Source organism: Tamandua tetradactyla, chromosome 15 (assembly GCF_023851605.1).
Source record: "Tamandua tetradactyla isolate mTamTet1 chromosome 15, mTamTet1.pri, whole genome shotgun sequence".
NCBI lineage: Eukaryota > Metazoa > Chordata > Mammalia > Pilosa > Myrmecophagidae > Tamandua > Tamandua tetradactyla.
In genome coordinates, this window is record NC_135341.1 from 26893263 (window position 1) to 26903285 (window position 10023).

At 47.2% G+C, this 10023-nt stretch overlaps 1 protein-coding gene across 1 annotated transcript in view; it reads right to left on the bottom strand.

Moving 5' to 3' along the window:
• FLNB (filamin B) overlaps positions 1-4592 on the bottom strand; it is a 160223-nt gene extending 155631 nt beyond the window's left edge. The window contains exon 1 of the mRNA XM_077128879.1: positions 4349-4592. The gene's annotated coding sequence lies outside the window, so the exon portion shown is untranslated. The remainder of the gene's footprint in view (positions 1-4348) is intronic.
• Between the last annotated feature and the right edge of the window lie 5431 nt (positions 4593-10023).

The following is a 10023-nucleotide window of genomic DNA, read 5'->3' on the forward strand; positions in this document are numbered from 1 at the left end:
AGGTCACTCTTGTGCAAGCCTCAGTTAGACATTGCTATCTTAACTTGCCAAACCCGAACCAAGACCATTCCAGCCAATCCTGAAGAACACCTAGGGCAATATATGAGATTCTACAAAAGTTCCATGCACTAGGGTAACTTTCCAGACACCTACAACCTCCAGATGGGTCCCTGGACCAGATAAGTCTTGAAATGCCGAGGGGCCAACCTTTCCAGAACATCAGATAGTTCCATCTCCCTACCCCTTATTATTGACAGCCCTTTCTGACATGAAGAAGTTAGAATGGCCGTAACCCAAATACTCCTAAAGAATGGGAGAATCACAAGCAGTGGGGAAAACCAAAGCTATAGGCTGAGACCCCCAATCATGGGGTTTGTTCACATGAAACTTAACCCCACAAAGGATAGGCTAAGCCTACTTAAAATTAGGTTTAAGCGTCACTCCCAAGAGAACCTCTTCTGTTGCTCAGATGTGGCCTCTCTCTCTCAGCCAATACAACAAGCAAACTCACTGCCCTCCCCTTCTCTATGTGGGATATGACTCCCAGGGGTGTGGACCTTCCTGGCAACGTGGGACAGAAATCCTAGAATGAGCTGAGACTCAGCATCAAGGGATTGAGAAAACCTTCTTGACCAAAAGGGGGAAGAGCGAAATGAGATGAAAGAGCCCAAATACCCCTAAAGCCACAAAGTGTCAGTGGCTGAGAGATTTCAGAGTTGAGAGGTTATCCTGGAGGTTATTCTTACACATTAAATCGATATCACCTTTTTAGTTAAAGGGTAACAGAGAGGCTAGAGGGAAGTGCCTGAAAATGTAGAGCTGTGTTCCAGTAGCCATGTTTCTTGAAGATGATTGTATAATGATATAGCTTTCACAATGTGACTGTGTGATTGTGAAAACCTTGTGTCTGTTGCTCCTTTTATCTACCTTATCAACAGTCGAGTAAAACATATGGAATAAAATAAATAATAGGGCAAACAAATGTTAAAAAAAAAAAAAAAAAGAACACCTAGGGTTCTGTCTGAGATTCTACAAAAAATTACTTTCCAGAAACCTACATCCTTCAGATGGGTCCTCAGGTCAGATACACCCTGAAATGCAGAGGGGCCAGCCTCTCCAAGAACATCAACTAGTTCCATCTCCCTATCACATATTATTGCTACCTCTTTCCAACATGAAAAAGGTAGACTGGGCAGAGCCCAAATACCCCTAAAGATTGGGAGAAAGAACAAAGAAGAAGGAGGAGTTATAACAGAGAAGATAGGATTTAACAAGTGAATATGACTGCAGAATCATTATATTGATATTTTAATCTCCAGTATCTTGGAGCAGCTAGAAGGAAAAACCTAAAATTGTGGAACAGTAACCCATACCAAGCTCTGAACTCTATTCTATAACTACTTGTTATAATATACTTTGAAATAATTGCTTTTTTGTATATATGTTATATTCCATAATTTTAAAATGTTTAAAAAAAAAACAGGCCCCCAAAAGGAACCAGGATTGGAGGTGAGATATGTATTTCTCCACACCATGCAAAAGAAATTACTGCACTAGTATGAATGAACCAAATATCAAGGTAGGTAAGAAAGAATCCACAGACAAACCAGGGAAAGACAATTTATCTTAATCTTCTAGCATAAGGTTCTCATTGAAGTTGGTAGAGCAAATGTCAGTACATTTTGCTGTGAACACATATTCATTCCTTATGATCTCTTCTCTTTAAGTTTCACTTTACATTTTGATACAGCTCATGAAATTAGCATATACCTTGAAGAATCACCAGCCAAGTTGATACTTAAATATTTTCAGCAGCCTTAAAGGCTCCCTTTTGAGACCTCCTGGTCATAAATAACTCCCCAAATATAAACACTATACTGACCTCTAAAACTTTAGATTAGTTTTGCATGTTCTTGAACTTCATAAAATGGTATCTTTTGTGTTTGGCTTATTTCACTCAGCATCATGCCTGTGAGATTCATTCACATTGTTTGTATAGAGAGGTAGTTTGCTCTTTTTCCTTGCTGTGTGACATTCCACTGTCTGAAATGTTATGCAATCTACTGGGCATTTGAGTTGTTTTCAATTTATAACTAATATGAATAAAGCTGCTATGAACATGCAAAAAAAAAGAGTGGGAGAAAGATCAAAGGTGGTGGTGGAGTTATACAGAGAAGATAGGGTTTAACAAATGAGTATGATTGCTGAATCATTATTTTGATATTTCTCTTAGTCTCCAGCGTCCTAGAGCAGCTAGAGGAAAAAACCTAAAATTGTGGAATTGTAACCCATACCAAACTCTGAAATCTGTGCTACAACTAACTGTTGCGCTGTGCTTTGAAATTTATTGCCTTTTTGTATATATGTTATTTTTCATTAAAAAGAAAAAAAAAAGATGATAAAAAATATATATTCCTTCTAGCCTCCAATGTTCTGGAGCGGCTAGAAGGAAAAATGGGAGAGGATAGTATGGTAGCCCATGACAAGCTCTGGGATCTGTCCTGTAGCTACTCATTGAAGAGTGCTTTGAAAACTATTGCTTTTTTCTTTCTTTGCTTTGTATATATGTTATATTACATTACACAATTTAAAAAAAGAAAGAAAGAATCAAAGCATCCAGATTTGAGGGACAAGAAAGCAAGAAAAAAATTCTTGACACCAAATGGAAAGTGGTGAGGAGGAACGGGCATTTGTTTGGGGGAAAGAATAGGGTTCTAAGTTCGGTCTAGTGGGCCCCAGTTAGGAGGGCAGGTGATTTAATCTCACTAGCCTCAGTGTCTGCATCTGTAAAATGGGACTGATAGAAGCACTTACCCTGCCTAATCCTGCAACTCTAGCCCTCAGCCCCCTTTCCTGTGTCTCCTGTTAAAATGTAACTGGAGATCCTCCCTCTTGGGGAAGGTTTGCGTCAGGAGGGGGGGATGCAAAGCAAAGATTCAGCTCCCTGATCCAGGCGCATGCCCCTGCCCTGCGCAGAGGCTGATCCTTCTCTTGAAGGAATCGGGACCTGGATGCCAGGCAGTACAGAGTCGGGAGAATGGAGGGAGCACTTTCTCACCCCAAAGGAACCATCCCTTGCAAGTCCCTGTCATCCTATGATCAGCAGAGCATTTATCATATCATACCATCACCCCAAAAGGTAAAGGACCCCGGAGACGCCGAGCTGTGCTTCACGTTCAGCCACGCAGTCAACACTAGTCCCCCGAGCACTGTCTATCATCAGGACTCTCCTGCCACCTGGGATGGGACTCCAGTGAAAACTCCAAAAGCAAAAAGGAGAATCGATGGGTCTCTTTAACCGGAGTCCAAGAGGTGATTCAGGGGTGTTGGGTGACATCAGCAAGTTCTCCCTCACTCATCTTGGGCTGCGCCTTCCCCTCCCCACATGGTGGCAAAGACCCCCACTAGCCATGCCTGGCTGACCTCCCAGCACAGCGAGACCACCTGCTTCCCAGCACGTTCAGCAAAGTCCACGGCTGATGCTTTTAGGCTCTGGTGGCTCCAGACCCACTGAGCCAATTCCATAGGCGGAAGATGTGGGTCTGTCTTTGACCGGGCCTTGGTCATCCCTTTGCCATAAGGTGTGTGGCAGCCGCCGAGGCCCTGATGTGGGGAGGCCTCACCCACAAAGGCACTGAGCCCTCACTCTGTGCCAGGTGCTGTTCCAAGTGCAGTGAGTGTATTTACAGCCTCCCACCCACACACACACCCTGTGTAAGTGCCATTTATCATCCCTGTTGGGCAGGGGAAGAAACTGGGGCACAGAGAGACCAAGTAGCCTGCCAAAGGTCATGCTGCTGGGAGACAGCAAGGCTGGGCCTCAAGCCCAAGCAGCCGTAACTCCAGAGCCCACAGCCTAACCCGGTACCACCCTGCTCTAACCTTTCTACCTCAAACCCTGGCTTCCGGCCAGACTGAATCACTTTCAGTTCCTCGAGTGATTGAGGTTTCTCCCCTCACCTGGCCTTGTACCAGCCGCTCCCTCTGTTCAGCCTCCTTCCTCACTCTTTTCTTCTGGTTAATTCCTACTCATCTTTCCAGCCTCCACCCAAGCAGCTATCCCTAAGGAAGTCTTCCCTGACCCTTCGGACTAGGCAGGAGCATTCTCTGTGCTCCCCAGGCATCCCTGAGATGTACTGTACTTGGTGCCTGTTGCGTGATGGTGCCCCCTGGCAGGGTGTCAGCTCCACGAGGTCAGCTTATTCATTGCTTTTGCCGGGAAACATGTTCACAACTGAACAGGCTTTAGGGGATAGCATGGTTCCGTGGTCATATCAGTGTCCCATGGCTGCTGTAACCAAGTACCACAACCTTCGTGCCTTAAAGCAAGACAGATTTATGCTCTTACAGATCTGCAGGTCAGAAGTCTAAAATCAAAGTGTCAGCAGGGCTGCATTTCTTTTGGAGAAATGCTAAAAGGTAGAATCCGTTTCCTTGCCTTTCCTAGCATCTGGAGACTGCCTATATCCTTTGGCTCGTGGCTCTTCCTCCTTGTTCAGAGCCAGCAGTGTAGCATCTTCAAATCTCTCTTTCTCTGCCCCTCTGCTCCATCACCTTCCTCCGGCTGACACTGGCTCGTCCTGACTCCCTGTCACAAGCACCTTTGTGATGACACTGGCCCACCCAGATAATCAGGGTTAATCTCCTCATCTCAAGAGCCTCAGCTTAGTGCCATCTGCAAAGGCCCTTTTGCCACATGAAGCAACTTCCACGGGTTCTGGAGTTTAGGACGTGGACACCTCAGAGGACATTACTCCGGCTTCTGTGACGGTGAAGGTGTGTGCTCCCAGCCTGGAGGCTAGACTTGAATCCAGGTGGCTGCACTTCTGACTATCTGTATGACCAAGTGATTTCATCTCCCTGTGCCTTAGAGCGCAGAGTTCAGGCAGCGAGAGAGCACAGCAGTTTGAGAAACTGAAAGCAATTCAGCCTGGCCAGGGGACGGGAGGCACCTGGCCTCAAGCCCCAGCTCTGAGTCAGTTTGTGCATCTGTAAAATGGATACAGTGGCACCTACCTCACAGCAGTGGCTGTAGGAAGGCTGCAACGTGTCGAGCTGTGAAGTGCTGAGCTCAGTGCCTGCCTCAGAGGAGGTGCTCAATGAATGCTGGCAATTAGATATTGTCTCAGTTTGGCTTCCCACAAGCAGTGTCTGAATCGAGGATTCCAATGCAAGTCACCCGTTTGGGCAGTGACCCAGGAAATACTGCTACAGGAGGTAGGAGGTGGACAGGACAGAGAAGGAAGCCCACTGGAGCTTTGTCCCCTGAGGACTCCCGAGAGCCCTGTGTAGAAAATACCCTCGAAGGCACCGAAGGGTGAGGGAGCCGGGGGAGGAGGAGTCGTTAATCCACAGCCCTCCTGGCCCACTGCTCACGCAGGCAGAGCAGGCTACAATCAGCCAGAGAAAATCCTTGGGCAAAGGGATGCAGCTGCTGGTAGCTGGAAGTCTGCGTGCACACAAATGGCAAAGGCTCAGGGTATGGTGGACACTGGGTCTCTGCTGTAGATATCGTACATAGAGCCCCTGCCTGAATCCTTCATCCTCGGGTCCAGGATCTGTGACGATATCCAAAGTGGCATCCTCAGAACAATGAGGCTCCTTGGGGTTTGCAAGTTGGGAAGGGCAGGGCTGAAGCTTGGAGCCTTCTCGACCTCAGTGCAGTTGGCAGAGGCTTTTACCCAATTTTGTTTCCTTTCTCCAAAATCTAGTGTTGTCTAGGATGGGCCAAAGAGGAAACATTAACAGACCTCACAAGTCTGGCGAGGCCATGGCTGCAGATGGCTGACAGACCGGCTGGGCAGCCCAGGGCCCCAGAGGCAGGCAGGGAAAATAGTGGCTCTGGGCAAATTCCTGTTGGGGGCCGAGGGGCTGGGAACACTTGTCCAAGAGAGCGGAGGGGGCTTGCAGGGCCCAGGGCAGGAGATGACCTTTCAGAAGAACTCGGGCCATGAGACTGTGTAGCTCTGCATGGACGGCAGGGCTGTTGTGGCTTTCTGAGGACATGGGGCAGGAATAATGCTTCGATTATAGGATTGGATGCAGAAACAGAAGGGGGAGAAGTCCCAAGGGATGGGGAAAGGCCAGCTACTCTGCAGCAATTGAAATGGAAGCCTTTCCCCATTTCTCCCCAGGGGTGAGATGTGAAGGGTGTTTCCCATCTCAGGGAACCTACAGGGGCCTCACAGCAGGGGCCTGGGGCGCACGAGAGCAGGGTTGGCTTGGACATCAGACCAGAGCTCTGAGACTCTGATCCCCACCCCCCTTGCACCCCCATAATCTTCCTAGTCCTTTCTCTGCTCTAAATCCTGGAGGAGCCCAGCTGAGAGAATGCTGTTAGCAGCTTGGAGCCGTGTGTCGGGCAGACTTTGACCTCATTTGAAGTTCCCAAAAGAGGCCTTTTGTGAGCTGCTGCTCCAGCCATGGGATCCTCCACTCCCAGTGATTTGCAGACATGACCTTGTTCACCCCCACAGCAGTGGAGAAGGAGAAATCACCGTTACCTGTTAGTCATTCTGCTCCAGAACAGACTGCCTCAGTGCCGCTCCCAGCTCTGCCACTTACCAGCTGTGTGAGTTTGGGAAAGTTACCCAACCTCCCTGCAGTTGTCATGAGGATTAAACAAGTTAATTCATGTATAAGCCTCAACACAGTGCCTGGAACACAGGAAGCAATCAACCTGCCTAGATACAAGGCGTGCTATCTCATTACTCTGATAACAACCCAAACTGTGCTGCTTGCCCAGCACCTTGAGTGTCCTTCTGGTGAGCACAATCTCACTGTGGTGGATTATAACTGCCTGGTAACTTTTCCAGACCCTTCCCCAGAGGCTCCCTGAGCCAGGAACTCTGATTTGTTCCCTGTTGTTCCAGCATAGCACATGGCTCTGAAAATGGTGAAAGAAAGTATCTCTGTTTATAGAGCAGAAGCTTGGGTAGAAGATTTCAGGGGCATATTCATGGTCCCCCATACAGACTGCTGCATGCATCATTCTGTTCCATCTGCAATGCTTGAGCTCCTTTTGTATGTCTGGCCCTAAGCTAGGCACTGGGGAGAGACACATGAAGCAAGTGATCCCTTGGCCCTGTCCTTGAAGAGCTCACAGTCTTCCACAGAAATCTACTGATGCCTATAATACACTGCCCATTATGGACAGGGGCCATGCCTCTCTGGTTCAGCCCTGCATTTTTATGGCCTGGCTCATAATCAGTGCTCATAAAAAGTCACGGAATCAAGAATGAAATAAGACAGGAAGGACGTAATCATAGCTGATAGTGGAATAGTGGTCAGTGACACATGTTGAGCTGTGACTCTACAACGGCCCTAAGCAGAGAGTGATGCAATCTTGCCAACACCCTGTACATAAGGACTGCCACTGTGCCACTGTACAGACAAGGAGAATGGGGCTTTGGGAGGTGAAGAGCTGTGGCCAAGGTGGAAGCTGGAATTCAAATCTGGGCCACTCCACAGGAAAGGGAGGTGGTAGGATCTGAAATTGACCTAAATAAAGGGTAGGCTTTTAAAGATGATGTGGAAATGGGCGTGGAAATTCCAGGGAGAGGAAACAGCATGGACAAATGTGTGAAGGAAAGAAAGGGCAGTCAGGGACTCTTTGGGTTTGCTAAAGCTGCTGGAATGCAATATACCAGAAAAGGGTTAGCTTTCTCAATGGGGATTTATTAGTTCATAAATGTTCAGTTCTAAGGCCATGAAAATGTCCAAAATTAAGGCATCAACAGGATGATACCTTCTCTGAAGAAAGGCCATCAGCATCTGGGACACCGCTGTCAAATGGGAGGGACACACGGCCAGCATCTGCTGGTCCTTTGCTCATGGGTTTCATTGCGTTCAGCTTCTGGTTCCAGAGGCTCCCTTTTTGTGTCCTGTGGGTCCTCTCTTGGCTTTTCCCAGACTTCACTCTCTATGTTCTCTCTACCTTTTGTCCTCTTATAAAGGACACCAGTAAAGGACTAAGACCCACCTTGAAAGGGGTAGGTCATATCTGATTTGAAACAACCTAATCAAAAGGTCCTACCCATAATAAATCTGCACCCACAGGAATGGATTAAAAGAAGATAGTCTTTCCTGGGGTACAAAACAGCTTCAAAACAGCACAAGGACTATTGAGTGTTTTCTCTTTTCCTTAAATGTCTTTTTTCTTTTTATATTGTGGTAAAATATGTATCACTTAAATTTTGCCACTTTAGGAGGACCCTCATTTGAGAGTAATGAGCAAGGAGATAATCTGAGGCTGAGGAAGACAGCTCTGAGTGTGAGGCAGAACACCATGAGGTCCAAATCACCGCCCCTGCAGCCAAGCACTCCTGATCCACAGCCTGATGTGTTGTAAGGCCCAGGGCAAGTCTCCCAGCCTCTCTCAGCCTCAGCATCTCCATTTGAAAGACAGAGATGATAATAACTTTCTCAGAGGGCTACTGTGGGGATGAAATGACATCACGACTGCCAAGTTGTGGGCCCAGTGCCCTGTCTGTGGGCCTCTTCTTGCCCCTTTGCCCAGAGTGCCCCTTCCCTCCCCTGTACCCTCCAAATCTGGCTCACTCCCACTTAGCTTGTTCATCATCGTCACCATGAAGCTGCCATCCTCCCCAGGCTGGCCATATCCCCTCTTCTGTGTTCCTGCAATGCCCCAATATCTCAAGGCATGACCACTGTTGGGGCGCTTCTGCACTGGGCCATGTACTCCTTGAGGACAGGCCTGGGCACATCTCAGCCACGGCCGCATCCCTGTACCTGGCACAGGGCCCCACCATAAATACTGAGTGAATAGAAGAACAAATGCATGACGGATACATGGATGGAAGGATAGATGAACAGTTAGTTGCCAGGCTGGGGGACAGCACTTCATCATGCAGGCAACCAGACAGTGCCAGGGTGTGGGACATCCACAGGCGTTGGCCACAAGCCCGAAAACTCAGGCCTGAAGATTCTACATCCTGTCCCTGCCCCTGGGTAGGATGTTTGCTCTACTCTTATGTCCACAAAGCAATGAACTACAAACACCTCCAAACCAGGGAGACAGATTCTAGAATGACAAACAGCCCTGCCCATCCTGACAAGGAAGAGTAACCGAGACCTGCCATCCACCTGTGGCATCAGGAGCCTCAAGGTTGTGTCCCTAGAAGCTCGTAGCCCCATCTCTTAATATCTCTAATATTTCTTTTACATGAAACGAAATATTATGCCCACGAGCCTTATCTCCACAATTTATATCTTCTGGGACTTCTTCTGCACTTTATCCTCCTGAAAGATAACGTCATCCAATTGAACTCATAATGTACTCTGCATTCAATTTTATTTTCATTTAACGTATTAATTCTTCATGATAACAAATACTATTTATTTGTGGGACTGGTAATGGCTGTGGCCAGGCCCTTGCTACGCAATAACGTAATTTACTTAACCATCCCTCACTGTCAGACAATTGGGTGTTTACAGAATCTCACTTGTTTAAACAACCCTGCAGTTCATTGCAGAATAGTGCGGCCTATGCACTACCCTTGTGTAAAAAAGGTGGAGCAAAGTATACACACACACACATATATATATATATATATATATGTATATATATATATATATATATATAAACGCTTGTCTGAGTATAAAATACCTTTAGAATGAGTCACAAGAAAATGGTAGCATTGTTACTTTGGGGGACAGAGGTGGGGAGACACTTTTCAATATGTCCTCCTTGGTACCTTTTAATTTGAGACCAAAAGAAAGGATTTGCTTTAAAGTAATTAAATGAACAGTTTAAATACAAAGGTTTCCTCCTGGAGGTGAAGCTTAGTTCCTGTCCTCCCCCCAACTTGAGGGTGGGCTGGACTCAGTGACGTGCTTCCAAAGAATACAGCAGAGAAAGGGAAAGGCTTGCCACGGGCTGCAGGCTGTAGGCTGACATCACCGGGGAACCATGCGGCCCTCATGTGCCTCCTGATCTGATGGGATGAGACGCTCACGCTGCCTCCGTGGCAGGCTTTCTAAAAACCCATAACTCCAGCCCAA